The 20,549-nt window shown below is 32.8% G+C and overlaps 1 pseudogene; it reads right to left on the bottom strand.

The window, feature by feature from the left end:
- Positions 1 to 11,397: 11,397 nt before the first annotated feature.
- Positions 11,398 to 12,658, bottom strand: LOC107025721 (annotated as a pseudogene).
- Positions 12,659 to 20,549: the final 7,891 nt, after the last annotated feature.

The following is a 20,549-nucleotide window of genomic DNA, read 5'->3' as shown; positions in this document are numbered from 1 at the left end:
TTCACCTTAATCAATCCAATAAATTAGGGATTTGGGGGAAACATATGGGTCAAGGGAAAAATCATAGGAATTGATCAATTTACCATCAATCCATAATTAACAAACATTAATTCATCAGAATTCATCACAATTAACTCACAATTTTGTTTTAGAAAGAAGACCCATGTGAGGAGCAAAACCCTTGTTTTGGGGGATCTGGAAATCATCTTTTGAAGGACCTCTTAAAGAAAGAATTCCCAACAGTGAAATAAATCATACCTTATAGATGAGAAATAAACGAAATTGGGTTGAAAAACATGAAGTCTTGATCTTCTTCTTGGAGCTCTTTGGGTCTTCAATGGAGTTTTGGAGGAAGAGAGAATTTGGGAGAGAGAGAGAGTTTTTTTGAGTTCAACTTGTGGGAATTGGTTTGACTGATAAAATTGACCTAAAACTGATCCTAATACATTATATAGTCACCCATTAAATTACCCTAAACACCCCTCACTTAAATGGGTTTATTTGTGAAGTCAAAACACCCAGAATACGACTTTTATGATATCTGGGAAGTAGGTGCGCATCGCGAGCCTAATTCCCCAATTTATTTCGAATTTTGAGCTGAGGAAATAGAGTCCGTGTCAGCCCACGTCGCGATTCCAACTCCAGATCTTCATGTGATGTCTGCGCTTCGCGCAACAGCCACCGGAAACCTGCCTGCGGGCAGCTGCCTTGGGAGCTTGCTCACCCATGTTCGGATCCTCCCCAAGGACGCTTACAGTGATCCTTGGGGTGTTGTGACTGCAGTTTTGACCCTCTATACTACACTCGACCTATTCAAAGCCTTTTTTAAAGTTTTGGACTCCATGTTACCCTTCGAAACCTTCACCAAGCATAGGGACATCAACTAGTTAAGTTTTGCTAGTTTCCGGACGTTAAGGATTTTCTATAATCCTATTGCTCCTATACTTCTCAAACAAGTTATTTATACTTATTTAGATCTAAAACCATTATTACTCAACATATAAGGCGCTAGCATAAGTCGTGGAAATTTTTGTGTGTGTCATTTTTTCTTTAATTAGGTGAACAATCCTTGAAAATTCATTTATTCTTAAACTTCTTTTAAATTTGAACTAACTTATTATTTTTTGAGTCACTGTGACGTTTTGACTTATTTGAATAAAGTAGGAATGTAAACAAAATAACGATTCCGGTGAGGATATAGAAGTTCAAACCATTATGAGATTATTTTTTATTCAAATTTAGGAGATTTTTACTATATTGTGTTATATCTTGTATTTTGTATGTTTTGTTGATTATTTGTATTTTATATTTGTAATTTATTCATTATTTTTGTAGTGAGAGTTATGTAATATTGTGTGAATCAATCCTTTAAATTAGACCACTAGAGTCTCTTCATCTTCTTCCTACAAAAAAGAAAGAAGTGACATTAAATTGTAATTTATTCATTTATTAGACTAATTTTTGTAATGTGACTTTTGTAGTATTGACTGAATCAATCATCCAGACTTAGGATAGTAGGTTTCTTCATTTTCTTCCCACAAAAAGAAAAAAGAAAAAAGTAACACAATGACAAACTTTTAATTCATATTTTATTTGCAACTTTTTTGTTGTAGCTTAATTTTAGCAATTTAAACCACTTATATATATATANTATATATATATATATATATATATATATATATATATATATATCCATCAAATGAACATATTCGAGACCCAAAATTATGGATTTCGAAATCTGTCTAACACCTTTCATTCGAAATAACTTGAACCCCTTACCTAGAATCTGTTGGTTTCATAGACATTCTTTTAGTTAATTAATTAACTGTTTTACTAGTTTTTCTTTAATTACATTTCAAAATTCGTTTATTCTCATAAGTCTTTTAAAATTGAATTAATTAATTATTTTTTGAGTTACCACAAAATATTGCCTTATTTGAATAAAGTAGGAATGTAAACAAAATGACGTCTCTGCTGTGGTCAGTGAGGTTCTAACCATTATGAGTACTTTTTTTCAAATTGAGAAGATTTCTATTTTTGTGTTATAACTTGTATTTCATATATTTTGTTGAATATTTTTATATTGTACTTGTAATGTATTAATTAATTGGTTAAGATTGTGTTTATATATATATATATGTATACACACACACACACACACACACACATTGAATCATGATATAATTTTCGCCATTTGACCTTTTTTATTTCTCACTTAAAGGATGATTATGCGGGTCACAATCATTCATTATCCAAATTGTTTATTGGTGTCACGCCCCGAGCTTACACCCTTGGTGGGACTTGCACTCGGTGACCATTACTGACCTTGAGCGAACCCTTGGCCTGACTTATTTAACTCAGCGGAAAACTTAACTCAATTCAATTAAAAACTAAGAACATTCTTAAAAGACATACTCTAAATAGTTACCTTGGCCAAAATGACACTTAAGTATCAAAGTTAAATCATATGTCATATAAGATAAAAAGAGACTAAAAACTGAACTGTCTGACTGTCTATCTATCTATGAAGCCTCTAGATTGAAAATGAATGTTGGGCAGGACCCCCAATCATCCTAACAACTGAAAATTAAAAGAAAATAATTGAAAGGTAAAGATGTCCTCTGGAATGAAAGGAGGCTCACCAACTTACTCTGAGGTGCTCACTGATCAATGGTGTGCAGGAATGTTGATCCTAGTTATCTATGTCTGCATCATAATACGATGCAGGCCAACTAGCATCAGTACATTGAATGTACGAGTATGCGAGTTGGCATGCTAAAATAAGTTGGCATGCTAAAACAACATAGGCTTGAAAAGGAGTAAGAAAGAACACTTAACTTATATCTGCTCAACTCATGAGTAACTGACTCATTATAACTACTCATTTCGTTATATAGCAGTTTAAAGACATGTGCAATATAAATAAAAGTTGTTTAAAACATGGTTTTCAACTCTGTATATGCAAAGATACCATTAACTCTAAATTGTACGTAAAAATAAAAAATAACATGATGTAAACTCATAATCTTAATAATATAAAGAAAATATATCATTCTTACTCGGGCAATACATGAATGAAGTCTCATACCCCCATTCATACTAAGCAGAAACTCTTGAAGAACCACCATCACTTAATAAGCATAGTGATAATATAGCGTTTTACCTCACGCGGCCAAGGACCATCCTAAACCTGCTAGAGTATAGGACCTGAACTGCCTAATGGATTCACTAGTAAACTGTAAAAAGGATTCATCTAAAGTGTATGACCCTTTTCTACCCATGACGGCTACATGGTTTTCATAGAGACTTGATATACATGAAACTCGCATCCCCACATCTGTGCTCAATACTACTCCCAAAATTATACTGGCTCTTATGGTTTTTAAACATACTGATTCTGTGGTCTGAGATTAGTGCTCAAAACATAGTTTTAAAAACTCTCTTGCAAATCATAGTTTCCCTGCTTGCTTCAATTTGTAAAGCTATAATTCTTTTATGAAAACTAGCCCGAAGGCTCTTGGGGAAACTTAGTTTCCTTGTTTAAATGTGAAAACATTTCAAAATATCTTTGGGGATACTTAGTCCCCCTATACTTTTGAAGAAAATAACTTCAACTTAACTCTTTACTTTTTACTCTTTACTTAGCTTGAAACTTGAGTTTCGAAACGACTCTTCGGGAAATACTTAGTTCCCTTATACTTCTTTGAAGGATGAACTTCAAATATTTAGGGAAATACTTAGTTCCCTTATACTGCTTTGAAGGAAAGATGTCAACTTTTACTCTTTCTTTAACTCTAAACTTGAGCCTTAAAACGAAGTTAAAACGTTTAAATAACTCTTGGATTCTTTAAGAAACTTTCCTTTAACTTACTTCATTGCCTTAGACTTAACTCATTTGACTTTGATCTTAACTTTCTTGAATGGGATTATGGATTCAAGGATCATGATCTCATGTTTATGAATGATTTCATGAGGTTTAGATGTACTTTAGAGTGTTGGAATCAACTAGGATTTTTAGGTACATCACTTAGGAACTCGTATGAAAAGATGGGGGAGAAATGGGAACTCCAGGTGACCCTGGCGCCCTGAGAGGCGCAGGGTGCCAGAGCCTGACGGACTGAGGTTGTCCTCAGGCGCTCTAGCTGTCGCAGCGTACCAGAGCCTGACGGACAAAGTCTGTTCTGAGGGGCTCCGATAGGCACGGCGCACCAGGGCCTGTCAGACGAGTTTTCCAACTTTTTTTCTCCGATTTTCAATTCTGAATGTCTCAAACTTCCATGGATCTTCCCCCAAACACTTAGGATCACTAATATCCTCAATATCCAATAGTTAAAACTCGTAAAACATCCCGAAAACACGAATCAAAACAACTATAGGTACACTATTCTACCAACAAGACTTCAACAATTGTTCATCAAAACTTGAAGATTTGTCATTCAATCAATACGAAAGTTGTTGAATTAAAAATATTGGTGTGTGGGTGAACGAACCCAAAACAGAAAGACCTCACATACCTTGATAGGTATCATCCCCGACGATTTCTACAAGCGGAACTTCGATGATCTCGAACGTTCTTGCTTCCTTTTTCCTCTTTTCTCCTCTTCTTTTCTCTTCTCTCAAACCCTAACTTGTTTTCTAAAAGTGTGAACAGAATAAAATCAGTTTTGACTAAATTTATTACCCAGAAACGAAATAAAATAATTGGGTAAGGTAAACACAACTTTACCCTTCCCAAATCCGGATTGGGCTATCCTTAATCCAACAGCCCAACTTCCTAAAGGCATAACTGACTTATACAAAATCGAAATCGCGCAAACTCAGTGGCGTTGGAAATATCTTTCCAAGGGATTCCGAAATATATCAAGAAATATCTATAACTCATCCTGAGCTAGCAGTTATGTCCGTTTGAAGTTGACCAAAAACTCACTTTTTCCTAACTTAAGAAAATTCCAGATTTAAATTCTTCCCAAAACTTACTATTTCAACTTCTTAGCTTCTTCCTAGCTATTTCAATTTGCGAGATGTTACAATTGGGTTACTTTGGCGAACGTAGTTGGCCACTAGATGGTCAACGATCACTAACTTTCCCAGCCCAAGTTGTCCCCTAGGGTCACCAGTCCACTTTAAATGAAACCCACTCGCAGTCAACTAGCGTAGAGAAAAACCAATCCTGATTTAAAGCATTTGTCCTAAAATGACCTAAACACCCTAGGCTTATTGGATCCATTTGAAAGACCACCTTGAGTCCAAAAATGTCCTTAGCTGATTATAATTGTGTGTTTAAATTTGAAGAATGTATATGTCGTTTGACAAACCATTGTCCATCGGGGTTAGGGGTTTATTTTAATTCATTACTTTAGTCAAATTAAGATCTTCACAAGCTATATTCCATCCAAAGGTGTTGGCATTCTGTGATGACAAGAAGTTCAAGAGGAAGTACCTTCCACAGAGTCCTAGTTAGGATGACACCCTTGCGTGGAATTTATTATTTGTATTTTTTTTCTTATTTTGCAATCCTATTTTATTTATTCATAAAATTTGTACTAAGTGTTCTGGGGACAATGAAATGTTGTCAAATGGCATAATACATCCATCAGATCGATAGGCATATACTTGGCACCAAAGGGTCACATTTGTATAGGACTTGCAATAACTGTTTGTATGATATGTGATATAATTGAGTTTACATTTCAATCGAAACAATGCTAATATCTTTAATTAATTTATTGTGTGATATTATTCTTCATCCATTATGAACACAAACTAACACTTTTACCTTTTGAATTTTTTCTTTTTTTTTTTAAGAGATACTACAAAAAAGGGGTCATTTTGTGGAGGTTTTTTTTATTGTTTTGTGGGGAGTTTTTGACCCGCACAAAATTAATCGAGGCAGTTTTAGAAAATGCCACAATTACCTATGCCATGAGAACATTTGTGAAGGTTTAATAGAACCTCCATTACGTCCGCCACAAAATGAATTTACAATTTGTGGTGGTTTTCAAAATAAATTTGTGATAATTCGTAACCCCTTAAATATGATTTTCGAACTTCTATAACTACACTATACGTATGGTTTATAAAGGGTTTATAACCCACACAACATAGTCTCAATATTTTATTTAATTCTTTTGAAAGAGTTTTTACCTTTTTTTTTGCCCTCCCTAGGAGCTCCCACCCTTTTTGCTCCCTTGGTGACTCGAACTCGCAACCCAAATCCTGCCCCTTTTGCTCCCTTGGTGACTCGAACTCACAACCTGTGGGTTGGAAGTGAGGGGTGCTTACCGTCCAAAAAACTCCCTCTCGTCATTAAGAAACTTGAGTTCTATCATTTATAACATAAACTACAAAAATATTCAAGTTACAAAACAACATAAATCTTAATTCATGACATATTGACAGAATTAGTAACTAAGTTTGATAACTTAAAGTTTAAAACTTTAATAAATGATTTCACATCAAGCAAATGTAAAAAAGGTAATATAGTAATATGATTATAGTGATTTGAGTTTACTATTTTTATTTCATATTTTCTTTCATCACAACAAAATACACATTCTTATAACATAATAATATTTAGTGATATAGTATTGGATGAATTTCACATTTTAATAAATTTATATTCATTAATTTTTAGATAAAGACAAATTTTTATACATTGATATGTAAAAATAATCTTAACTATATAGTAATTGGGTCTTAATAGAACATTCTAATATTTAAAACCTGTATTTAAAGTCAAATATTAAAATTTAAATGCACAACTTAATTATATTCAGATTTTGACATATTAATCTTATTAAAAGTGAATGATATCTAAATCATCTCAAATGATTTCTCATTTTAAAGTCAAAACGTGCTACTAGTACCTTATGGTGAAGGTAGTTATGTTTTAATCTTAGCTAATCTTGTATGACTTCACATCTAACATCCACATCTTTGAAATATTCATCTCATGGAATATATTAAACTTTACCAATCTAGTGCTTATCATCATATAATTGTCATCATATAAATTTACCTTTTACTTTTGTATATATAGTTGAGAAAATACATTAAAAGCCCCTTTAGCTTGGCAGAAAAACTCGCTTTACTACTTTATACATACAAATATTTATTTACACCCCTAATCTCATTTAAATTGAATAAATATCATCCTAAGAATACAAAATTAGTCTCACAATGGTTAGTGATTATACACACGCCAAGTCATTGCCACATCAACACCACTTTATTGCCACGTCAAAACCATGTTAGAAATTAGTTTGAAATTTTTTTTTCCTTCTCTCTCTCCCATGTGAGGAATCAATTATTAGAATTTAATTTTTTCCCTTCTTTCTCGAATGGATGAACTACCTTTCACCTCCATTAGTGTTTTCTCAGTTGTTTCTTGATTATCGTTAATTTTCATTAATGACTTCTCTCTTTCAACCTCAATTTCTTCTAACAATTTCACCAATTTCTTTTGAGAAAATTCTCTTACATTTTCTATCTATATCCATTGATGTGAGATTGCAACATATATGGACCTTCATTGAATTTTTTGACGATTTATTTCTCTCTTTGGTATTTGAGGACAACTAAATCTACTGAAAATGTAGATGAATTCGATCCTTTAGTAAAAAAAACAATTCTTTCCAATATTACATCTTCAAAAATCGTTATTTTTTCATGAAATGCAACAATCATAATTTTTGAAATCATAAAAATGTGTTGATTAAATTTTCTTTTGTTTATGAAAAATCTCAAGTTTGATCGGAATGAAATTTAATTATTTTCTCTCTTTAGTAGATTTGAAAAAAAAAACGAGATGAAGATTAAGATGCAGGTGAGGTAGGATGCAATTGAGGTGTTCGTTTAAGGAGAAAGGGGGCGAGAAAAGGGCTGGGGGGCTTTGCAGAAGAAGAAAAAGGGGATTGGGGTTGGGAGGGTTCGGGCTGCGGGTTTTTCTAAAGTCTTTTCTATATTTCAAGTTTTTTTTATTTATTTTCTGTTTTGTAGAAGTGTAACAAATTGTAATGAATTGTGACATTTACAAAGATTCACAATGTGATGCAATTTGCAGAGGTTATCACAAACCTCCATAATAAAATCGCTACAAATTATAATATTGCGGCATTCACAAAACCTCACAAATTAGTGCAAGCAGAGATTATCACAAGTCTCCACAATCAAACTGTCACAAAATATATTATATTGCAGGGGTTAAAATAAATGCATTAAAATGATTTTATAATGGAGTTTTTTAAAAACCCCACAAATAAACCTTTGAAATTTTTTCTGTTTTTTGTAGTGTTGATTTATGCCAGATTCTGAAAGTCATTGTTTGTTCAAAGGTGCAAGGGACAAGATGACTCGCAAAATTCGAGTCTTTGTATTTCACAAGACATTAATATCAAATCAAAAAGATAAATTGGGGAAATGTTTGATTATGATATTGCACTCATTTATTTTATATTATTTCACATAATGCCCCTGCTTTCACACATTTCTCATATTTTGCAGGAAAACAATCCCTTACATTAGTCGGAGATGGTCATAATAACGCGTAGTTTTTATGGATAATTGGGAGAAAAACACATTTTCAAGAGGCATTCAAAAAAGAATACAACATTTAATGGTTATCGTAAAAAAAATTAGAGACGACATTCAGTAGGTAGTACAAATATCGACAATTAAAATGATACAATGAATCACTCTGAGTTTGTAAATTTTCAAATTATTTTATATCATATCTAAATGAACTACGCGAACATGATTCTCATTTCGGTGAGATACATAGGGAACCCTAATTGGGTCTGGTATCCATTTTTTCAAATATATAAAAATAAAAATAATTTGTGCCTATTTTCAATGTCCTATTGGTGCAAACTATGTGTACCTGATTCTCATTTCGGTGAGATATGTAGGCAATCCTTCTTGGTTTCGGTACCAATTTTTCAATTTTTCAAAATAAAAAGTAAAATAATTTGTGCATATTTTCAAAGACATAGATGTACGAACTACGCGAACCTAATTCTCATTTCATTCAGATACGTAGGCAACACTTCTTGGGTTCGGTATCTTATTTTTAAATTTAAAAAAAAAGAGTCAAATGATTTGTGCATATGTTCAAAGACATATGCACAAACTATGCGAACCTGATTCTCATCTCGTTGAGATAAGTAGGCAACCCTTCTTGGGTCCAGTATTCAATCTTTCAAGTTTCAAAACGAAAAAAAGTTGTTCAATTATTCAAGAATATATGTGCATGAATTATGCACACCTAATTCTCATGTTGATGAGATATGTAGACTACCTTTCTTGGGTTTTCTATTCATTCTTTGGGAAAAAAATTGATGGTGATCTATGATATAAATTATTTGTGGTTGTAGATCTATGATGTAGAAAAGTTTGATTTGTTCAAGTTTTGGTAGACTTATTGCATGATAAAGGCAAAAGTTTGATATCTTCATATTTTGGCGTACGAATATGCAATTAGCAATTTGTTTGTTGATCCATTCAATTCTCACTTTATGAAAAAGGTAAATGCAAATCAAAAACTCTCATACTTGTTAACACACGGTGGAGATCCACAACTACTTTCACTTGAACGTAAGTTGATTTTATGTTGTTTAGAGATGGTAATGATATGCATTTATAAAAAAAAAAAACCTTTTTAAAGGAAAAAATGTGTTGGTGTTAGGATAAAATGAAGTTTGAATAGAGCAGCATATATATAGATGATTGGTTGGGAAGCTTCCGATGAAGGTGTAGTTTATTGATAGATTAGAGTATGTGAACGGACACTCATTTTAATAATTTACTTAGCTTGTTGTTGTCACTCAGTGAAAAGCTAAATACAATGGTTACTCTCAGTCGAACCGACGATTAATATTTCATTCTTTAGAATCATTGTACAGATAACATTGGATTCACCATAGCCAATTCTAGTTGTTTTGTTCACAATTGTATTTGCAGAGACCAAGCTCTGCTGCCTAGTAAACACAAAAACAACAAATTGCTTAGAGGGAGAAGTAATTATCTACAGCTGCCCTCCAATTAGTTCCTTCTTTGATATAACTGTATATCTCTAGTGATCAACCTTTTTCTTTCAGAAATATTTGCACCAATAGTGTCATCAGTCTGTTCAATCAAATCTGCATAATTGATGATTAATTTTGTCCATAATTTGATGTAAGGATCGTCCAATCGTCTTTTTATATATTTAGTAGAAATAATAACTCAGAAGTTGATAAGAATCCCTGTTCTGTTCCGTACAAATATTACACCTCTGCGTTGCAATAATAACTGCTTCAAGTTTGATTGTAATTAATTGTTGCTAACTTATTTCTTTTCCATGAGCTAAGTACTGTTTTTTTTTAATGGATAGATATGAGATTCAAACTCAGGATCTTTGTCGATTTATGACATACTAATAAAATGTGTGACTATTTTATATAAAAACAAAGTTAGTAGAAAAAGTACACTTTATTTTCTCAAGTCATCTCTATATTGCAGAATTTAGCGCTAAGACTTGACGAGGAAATTGGTGCAGAAAATTTGAATGCGACGGAAGACAAGTGAGGAGATGTAAGTAGTTTGGCTATGAGTGTAAGTTCAAAGAAAGATATGATGAATGCTCCTAAAGTCTGAAGGAGATTTAAATAAGGTTCATGATGGAAGATATGCTAAAACAGCGGAAGCGAAATCATAAACTTTGAATGTAATATAGACAACACACATATCAAATTTTATTCAAACATAAATCGAGAATACCTCTTCAAGTGTGTATCTTTGATCCGCAATCTTCTGTTGTGTGATCCCAGTAACAACAGGACTTAAGACTCGTGTGAGAAAGTTCCTATTTACAGGCATAGGCATATTTTGTTCCCTGGTCATTCACAAAAATTCAACAACTTCTTCACAGCAAGTAGTTATAGAAGAAGAAGAAGAATTAAGTGATATTCAAATGGTGGGTCAGTTATCAGCACCATCACAATCCGCAAGTATAAATTAAAAGAGGTGAAGGGCTAATTGAAGGAACAGAGTGCTCTGTTTGCTTGAGTGAGTTTCGAGAAGATGATACTTTTAAGATTTTGCCCACGTACCTTGCATTGACACTTGGCTCAAATTAATTTCCATCATTCTAATTGAGTATGAAATAATCATCTTCATTAAAGATTCTTCTAATTTCTTCCAAGGTTAGCAAGTAAATAATGGAAGGGTGTTGGTATATACCTACTTTAGTTATTTGAATAATATGAAGAAGAAATCATTTACTAATAAATATAGCATGGTAGCTAGTTATCAAAGAAATAAAAAAATCTTTATCAAACGTCATAAATACATAAAGATAGTTATGAATATCGGAAAACATTTATTTGTGATGAATGAAGTAACCAAAGTAGTATAATTAAATTATCCAAAGGAATGGAATTGTAGTTTGGAAGTCGAGAAAAAAATATGAGGGTCTCTCTCTAATTAAGTCATGTCATTCTCCTTCATAGTAATTATTATTTCTATTCCATCACCATAATTTGTGTCCATCAGAATAATTAGGTCATGAATACCGACTGAAACAGGGTTCACCCAGAATGGTTTTTCCCCAACCAAAGTCAGCTTCATACCATGGATATTTGCACCAACTAGTGGTGCCATAAATGTCTATCTTGTCTCTTTGTAGAATCTTTTCTATAATTTTTATCTAATTGTTAATAGTTAAAGAGGAAATATCATCAACTAATTTTGATGCCTTACCAATGGCTGCACATGTCTCCCCTATCTATTCCCTATCAACTTTACAAAATCATTCAACTCATACTCACCGCCCTCCATATTAGCAATTTCTGGGATTGAAAAAGTCCCTACAACACGTTTTAAAGATGGCATTCTCCCCCTCAAACACATAACAAATCCAAAAGACGAGTCCCTTGAATTTCCATTATTTTTGTCGGAAGATATCCGTGCCAGAACCTTCCATAATAAGGACATAACAACCACCAGTCTTGTAGGCTGCCTCATCATAGTTGAATCGTCTTTGATTGTATTTTTGAGTTTTTCTATTGGCAAAGCATCAAAGACAAACCTCTTTGTCACATTCGTAGTACAAGTACTAGTAAGAGTGTTGGGATCAAATGATGGCAACTGTATCACTCTTGCTTGAAAGAGGGATGATAATTGACCAAAGCTGGGGAGATAATTATTATCATCATTCATTTACAAATGTAGCTAAAGTGAAAGCATCAGCTACAATATGTGAAATTTGTATCCCTATGCTTATTCCTCCATTATTAAATACATTCACTTGGACACCAAGTAACGGACTTGATGGCGATGATGGCTGATCATCTATTATAGGAAGAAGATGAAGCAAAGATGACTGAATATTATTATTATTATTATCAGCAGCAGCTTTACTGAGAAATTCGGCAAGATCATCTTTTCCAAATCTTCAAGCAAAAGGGTAAAACTTGGTTAGCGTCTTCGCCAATGATTTTTCAAGCTCATCATGATTATATGATGAAGTGTTATTCGGCAAGTAGTTGAAGAGAACTGCTACATATGCAGAACGAGCCAGCTGATCAAACAAGGAAAGCTTCACTGTCCGAAGATTATCTGGGGTAGAAGCTGAGGGTTATAACATTTTCCTCGTCTCAATTTCAATATCTAACCTCCCCATTAGTTTCAACTACCCAACATGTTTCCCCAACTCTTTAAGCCTTAGTATAATTTTGATTAGTATTTATTAAGTAAGTACAACTCCATAACACATGGAAATGGAAATTTTGATTAAATCTTACTCAGTGTTCTACTGCGGTTTCAAATTAATTTAATACTTACTATATATAATTCTTTATATGTAAATTAAATAATCTTCAATTTATCATTTCTACACAATATACTCTTCCAAACTCTTTATTCAACAAACTTTATTTCCAATAAACCATTGGACTAAAATGACGTGATCAGAAAACAATACTTATACTCCCAAAAAAAGTAAATGTTTAACTTTAAATCCTTTTATTTTAAAACAACACATATCTATTTTGATGTCAGGGTTTACCCTTCCTTTTTTTTTTCCTTTGTGATTATATCACAATATACTCTGACGGTAAGAGTAATTCAACAGTGGTTTCATTGAAGGAATGTTATTTCTTCATTCTTGATACCATCAAAATACTTATAATATGCACGGGTGGTTTCAATTAGTGGAAGTAGTTGAAGAGAATTGGTACATATGCTGAACGAGCCAGCTAATCAAACAAGAAAAGCTTTAGTGTTCGAAGATTATCTGGGGTAGGAGCTGAGGATTTCAACATTTTCCTCATTTGAATTTCAATATCTAACCTGACCATTACGATTTAATTTGGTTGATGACAATTGACAGAGAGTTTGAGTATAGATTAATTCTCTCTTTCTACTTTGTTCTAGGCCATTAATTAGTTTCAACTGCCCAACATGTTTCCCCAACTAATATTTAAGCCTTTGTTTAATACTCATCCATCCATCATGATTACTATTTATTAAGTACACATGGAAATGGAAATTTTTATTAAACAATTTAGGTCATGTCCTGGTCCTATCAAATACGATTCTAAAATATCCTCTTTTCATTATGCAAAATCACACTCACACTCTCTGCCATATCCAGCTTCAAATTAATTTAATACTTACTATATAATTCTTTATAATCTTAAATTTATTATTTCTACACAACATACTCTTTATAACTCTTTATTCAACAAACTTTTTTCAAATAAACTATTGGATTAAAATGACGTTATAAGAAAACAATACTTATACTCCCAAAAAAAGTAAAATATATAACCTTAAATGTCTCATTACTTTCATATTCTCTTTTATTTTATAACAAAATATATCTATTTTTGACGTTAGAGCCTACCCTTCCCTTTTTTTCCTCTCAGATAATATCACAATATACTGTGATGGTAGAGTATCTCAACAATGTTTTCCATTGAAGGAATGTTTCTTCATTCTTGATACCATCAAAGTATAATATACACGGGTTTTGAATCCACATTTTATAATAATTGTTCTCCTAGTTCAATTATTGACAACTTTGATCCCCAAGCGTACATGCACTTCCTCAAGGGTTTCTGTTATCTCTTTTAAAATTTTTGTTTTGATAAAATACCAATTTGTCAATACACCAACCTATTCACTTCTTGTTAATATATTATGTAAAAATACAAGTAATGAAAATTGTTGGTTTATTGAGTGTTCTTTTTCCTTTTTAGTTTTAGATGTCATCATCGAAGAAAATTATAGTGATGTATTTGAACTGCATTTTGATTAATATGATCTGGTCAAAGTCATTGAATTACTTATCTATTCCTTCAAAGTTGATATTCTTTGAGAAAATTCTTGATAAGTCATTGATCTTAACTTTTACTAGTCTTTTTATCGGTCGTTTGATGTGATGGATAAGGAGAGCTAATTCTGATAAATTTTATGTACCCTTTATTCCCTTTTTTGTTTACAAAGCTTGGGATAACTTATCCCCGAATTAAAAATTAATATCAAGATAAGTTATCCCTCCTATTGGGTGGTATAGTAATTTGGGGATAAGTTATCCCAGGATAAAATAGATAAATGTCAAATATACCCTTTAAACTTTTTTTATGTATCATTTTTCACAGATATGTATAGTTACACTACTTGTAATACCATGTATAATAATATTCACTACTTATTTATATGATAATTGCTTGTACTTTTCAATTAAGAAAATACACTACATAAATATAATTTTTGTTTATGAATTTATTTGACTGTTTCTTATGTTTATTTATATTTTTATTTCTCATAAATCTTATTTCAATTTAATAAACTTAAGAGGAAAGTTCTATTTTTAAGCTAAACAAGAAAGAAAAATATATGTTTAAATACATATAGTATTTATCTCGGGAGTGCATAAACAAAAATATTTAAGATAAATAAATGAAAGTTTTATTTTTAAAAATGAACCACTAAAGCTTGCAGAGAAAATATTATAAACTAAATAAAGTGAAGCGTAGTTTTGTAAAAAGAATTAACTTTTTCTTAAAATTTATGCAATGTATATTATATTGAATACAACAAACCAAACACTCAATAAGAAATAATCTCAGTATAACTTATTCCATCATAATAATCCAACATAACTTATCCAAAAATAACTTATCCTATTCCATCATAGTAATCCAATGTAACTTATCCAAAAATAACTTATCCACACATAAATTATCCAAATATAGCTTATCACATCATAACTCATATCCAAATTACCATTCAACCCCTTATAATATACAATTGTAACATCTCGCAATTTGAATAACTATAAAAGAAGCTAAGAATTGGAAATAGTGATTTTTGGGAAAGAGTTGAAATCTAGAAATTTATTTAAGTTAGGAAAGTTGATTTTTTGGTCAACATCAAACGGCCATAAATCTTAGCTCAGGATGATTTAGATATACTTCCAGAGATGGTTGGAAATCTTTTGGAATAGCCATTCCAACGCCGCCGAGTTTGCACGATTTCTAGTTTGTATGAGTGAGTTATGCCCTTTGAAAGTTGGGCTATTGGAATAAGGGAAGTCCAATCTGAATTTTGAAAAGGGTAGTTTGGTCTTTTCCTTGCACAATTATTTTATTTCATTGTAATTGATTGGGGTCTTAACTGATGTTACTCAGTTTAACTTTTTAGAAAAACAAGTTAGGGTTTTGAGACAAGTGAGAAGAAGAGGAGAAACGAGGAGAAAGGAGAAGAACGTTAAAGATTCGTAAAGATCGTCGCGTTTATCTTGTGGATTTTGTCAGGGATGATCCCTATAAGGTATGTGAGATCAAATTGCGTTGGGTTAGTAGTTAGTTCACTCACGCGACAATCATTATTTAATTCAGCAAAATATGTTTGTTTTGAAAGTAATCCGTTGAGTTGTTGATGATATTCGTTTGAATTCTTATGAGTTGTGTTATTAGAGTTTCTTGAGGTTTGATTCATGTTTCGGGTGGAATTTCAGGTTGAATCTATAATATATTGAGAGTATAAGTGATTCCAAGTGTTGGGGGGGGGGGGACATTGAAGTTTATAGGTTTTAGAGATGAAAATGAAGGAGAAAAATCAGGGATTTTCTGGGCAAGGCTTGGGATATCGTGCCTGCCAGAGAGCCACAAATGTTCCTGTGAACTTTGGCCTCTGGCACATCGCGCCATCCAGAGCGCCAAGGGGAGTCCTCTGAACTTTGAGGGTTGATGCCCCACATCTCTTAGAGCGTCAGGAACGCCAGTTCTCCCCATATCTTCCCTATATTTTCATACTTGTTCTTTAGCATTGTACCTATGTTTTCTAGTTGACTCCAATACTCTAAGGTACATATAAAAATCATGAAATCATCCATAAACACGAGATCATGAACCTTGAATCCTTAATCCAATTTAAAATGAAGAGTTAAGAGTCAAGTCTAGAAGTTAAGAAGCAAGTCAAAGCAAAGTTTATAAAGTTTTCAAAAGTCTTTTACAAACATTTCAACTTTGTTTTAAATCTTAAAGTTAAAGTTGATTAAAGAGTAAAGAGTAAAGATTGAAGTGTTTTCTTCAAAGAAGTATATGGGGACTATGCATTCCCCAAATGTTTTCACATTTGAGAAAGAAAGGGAACATCGATTCCAATAGAGCTTTTAAGCTAAATTTTGAGTAATTATCTCAAACCAAAGAAAGAGTTTGGTTTTTATAGTCTAATGAGCTAAGTATTTTTGCGAGTAGTATTGAGCATCGATATGGGGATGCGAGTTCATATTAACTCAAGTATCCATAAACCATGTAGCCATCATGGGTAGTAAATGGTCATACTTTTTAGATGATTCCTTAAGATGCTTTTAGTATAAGCTAGTGGATCCACTAAGTGAAGCGTTCTATATGACGGCAAAGTATAGGAAGGTTATGGTAGTGTGGCAAGATGTTGTATCACCACTTAGGCTCATAGTGATAGTTGTCGGTTAGAAAATCTCCCACAGAAACTATGTTACTTTATTATATGAGAAAAGTTGAGTTTTTATTGCACCTTCTTTAACGAACTAAGTTGTTTTTACTATTTTATAATATTTTTCATATATTGCATGTGTTTCATTGCTTTGTTTTGAGTTAAGTTATTCATGAGTTGAGAAGAGTCAAGGTATGTGTTTCTTTTAGAATCGTTTTCAAGCCTATGTATCATTTAACATTACAACTCGCATACTCGTACATTCGATTTACTGATGTCAGTGACTTGCATCATCTTATAATGCTACGCAGGTAACTAGGATCGGCGTCCAGTGCACCATTAATCCATTAAGAAGCTCAGAGTCAGTTGATGAGCCTCCTTGCATTCTGGAGGACTCTTTTTATCACTTGCTTTCTAGTTTTCAGTTGTTAGGATGATTGGGGGTTCTTTCCCAACATCCCTCTTTGTTTTAGAGGCTTCATAGAAAGATAATATTAGTTCTTTAGTCTTATTCCATTCAGTTGTATCAGTTTAAGACTTTAGTTGTCATTTTTGGCTAAGTTATTATCTTTTAAGTTATTTCATGAGTCATATCTCTAGTGTTTAACTCTTCTGCTGAGTAAGTAAGTCAGGTCAAAGGTTCTCTTAAGTCCATCAATGATTTTCCAAGTGTCAGCCACGCCTAGGGTATAGGTTCGGGGCTTGACAAACATGGTTCAGAGCACAGAGTTAAAGAGTCCTAGGGAGTCTATGAAGCCGTGTCTATAGAGTCCTAGTTATCAGTGTGAAAAGTGACACATCTACAATTAGGAGGCTGCAACACTTAGGAAAATTTCTCATTTCTTTCACTCTCATTCAATGGATTAAGTGTTTGATCGCTAAAAAATTCTCCCTCTAATTGGTGTTTGCGCGTGGTTTCAGATAATCATGCCTCCACGAAGAGAAGTCAAAGGTCATCCAGCTAGGAGGGATATTGAAGAGGTAGGGGTACCTAATGCACCTGATGTGCAGCCTCAAGGAGAGGTGACCAATGTTGAGTTCTGTGAGGCTATCTGGGTGTTGAGTCAAGCTGTGACTAACCTGTTTGGACAACAAAGAGGAGTTAGACAAGAAGTGAATGATACGTCTACGATCAAGCACTAATGAGGATCCTGAAAACTTTATGTAAGCTTTGAAGAAGGTATTTGATGTTATGTGTGTTGTCGACAGTGAGCGAGTTGAAATGACTGCATATCAATTGAAAAGTGTGTCTAGGACTTGGTTTGACCAGTGGAAAGGAGGTAGAGCTAAGGATACACCACCTGCTAGTTTGGTCTGTTTTGAGGAAGCTTTGTTTGGGCATTTCTTTCCCCGAGAATTTAAAGAGGCCAAGGTACGTGTGTTCCTCACACTTAAGCAGGATTCTCTAAGTGTTCATGAATATGGGATGAAGTTCACCCAAGTATACTATTATGCTCTGGAGATAGTTGCGGACATGGGGAGTAGAATGAACTTGTTTGTTGCTTGGTTGTCCCGTCTGTCGAGTAAGGAAGGTAGGGCTGCGATACTGATTGGGGACATGGATATATCAAGGTTGATGATCTATGTGCAGCAGGTTGAGGAAGAGAAACTGACGGACAAGGAAGAATTTAAAAATATGAAAACTAAGACAGGAAATGAGTTCGGACAGCAGAAATATAAAGTGAACTGGTCTTCATTTCAGCAAAAGCAAAAGGGACCTGCTCCATCAACTGCTAGTGCACCTGCACCCAGAAACAAAGGTGAGTATAATGGTCAGAATTCCCAACACTTCAGAGCTAAACCAGCAAAGTCTCAAGGTAGTGTGACACAAAGAGGTAGTTGGGCTCCTGCATGTGCTAAATGTGGTATAACCCACCCAGGTAAGTATCATGATGACCAGACAAGTTGTTTCAAGTGTGGGCAAGAGGTCACTTCATGAAAGAGTACCCTAAGAACAAGCAAGGTAGTGGAAATCTGGGCAATAGACCCCAATCTTCATTTGTTTCATATTCTCTTTTTATTTTAAAACAACGTGCATCTATTTTTGACATCAGGGTCTACCCTTCCTTTTTTTCCTCTGTGATAATATCACAATGTACTCTGATGGAAGAGTAACTCTACATTGTTTTCATTAAAGGAATGTTTCTTCCTTCTTGATACTATCAAAGTATAATATACACGGGTGGTTTCAATTTGTAGTTTTTTCATCATATTAATATGTAAAATATTGAAATTTATAGTACTTTTCCTATAATTTTTGAATATCTCAAATATTCCGCAAATTAATGAAATATTCATATAAAGATCAAATCTATCATGCTTAAAGAGGGGCCCTAATATATTTGTTTAATCAAGTTTTGAATTTACATTTTATAAAAAAAATTCTCCTAGTTCAATTATTGACAACTTTGATCCCCCCACGTACATGCACTTCCTCAAGGATTTTTTTATCTCTTTTAAAAATTTTGTTTTGATAAATACCAACTTGGCAATACATCAACCTAGTCACTTCTTGTTAATATATTATATAAAAATATAAGTGATGAAATTTGTTGGTTAATTAAGAGTTTCAACAGTTTCCTCATCTGAATTTTAATATCTAACATGGACATTACGGTTTAATTGGGTTGATGACACAGAGTATTACTATTACTTTAATTGCTTAATTCTCTCTTTCTACTTTGTACTATATACAGGGGCGGATCTACGTTGTTGGGTGGAGGTGCCACGACACCCAGTGATTTCAGAAAAAAACGTTAAATACATATGTATATATGTATAATAATTAAATATGTATAACTTTTGCCACCCAATGACTGAACTTCTGAATAGCCCAATTGGCAAAGGAGAGAGTCTGTCAACTTGTCAACGTGGGTTCGAACCACAACAGCAACATCTATTTTCTTTTGCTTGCTCTTTTTCTTTTCTTTTCTGTTTCTCCATTCATTCTTATGCATTTACTATTCTTTATTAATTCTGATTGACCCCTTTTCATAATCGATTTTAATTTTTATTACTTTCTCTTGCACTAATTATTAATCTTTGATATGAGTGTGACATATTAATTTTTTTATCAATTAGTGAATACTGAATTATGAGCGTCAAATGAATATTACTTTAAATAGTAGTTTTTAGAAAACATAAGTTTCAATTTTTTTTTAATTTAAAGGTTCTTTCTATCTTCACCGACGTTTTTGCTAAGTAAGATGAATAGGTTGAAACTACAATTTTTATTCTTTCCCAACTATATATCTCCAACAACACATAAAGTCAATGGAAGATGAATATATTATGTTAATATTATTAGGTGGTCTATACAAGCTCAAATTTTAATGTAATTTTCTCAAAGTTTTAGCGAATAAAACATCTAATTCAAAAAAGAAAATAAAAATTGAATTTTTAAGTTCTCTCTGATTACATAATATCTAAAATAAAATACTACTATATGCACATTTGATCGATTTATTTATAAAAATTAAAAAATTAATTACCTGAATTGTAACCCAAAATTAAAGCAACCGGTCTTTTTATCTTACTTGAATGTTGTGGCACCCCAACCTTCAAATCCTAGATCGGCCTCTGACTATATA

The sequence above is a fragment of the Solanum pennellii genome, chromosome 7 (genome assembly GCF_001406875.1).
Source record: "Solanum pennellii chromosome 7, SPENNV200".
NCBI lineage: Eukaryota > Viridiplantae > Streptophyta > Magnoliopsida > Solanales > Solanaceae > Solanum > Solanum pennellii.
The sequence above is the reverse complement of the archived record's forward strand: the minus strand, read 5'-3'. Positions and strand labels throughout refer to the sequence as shown.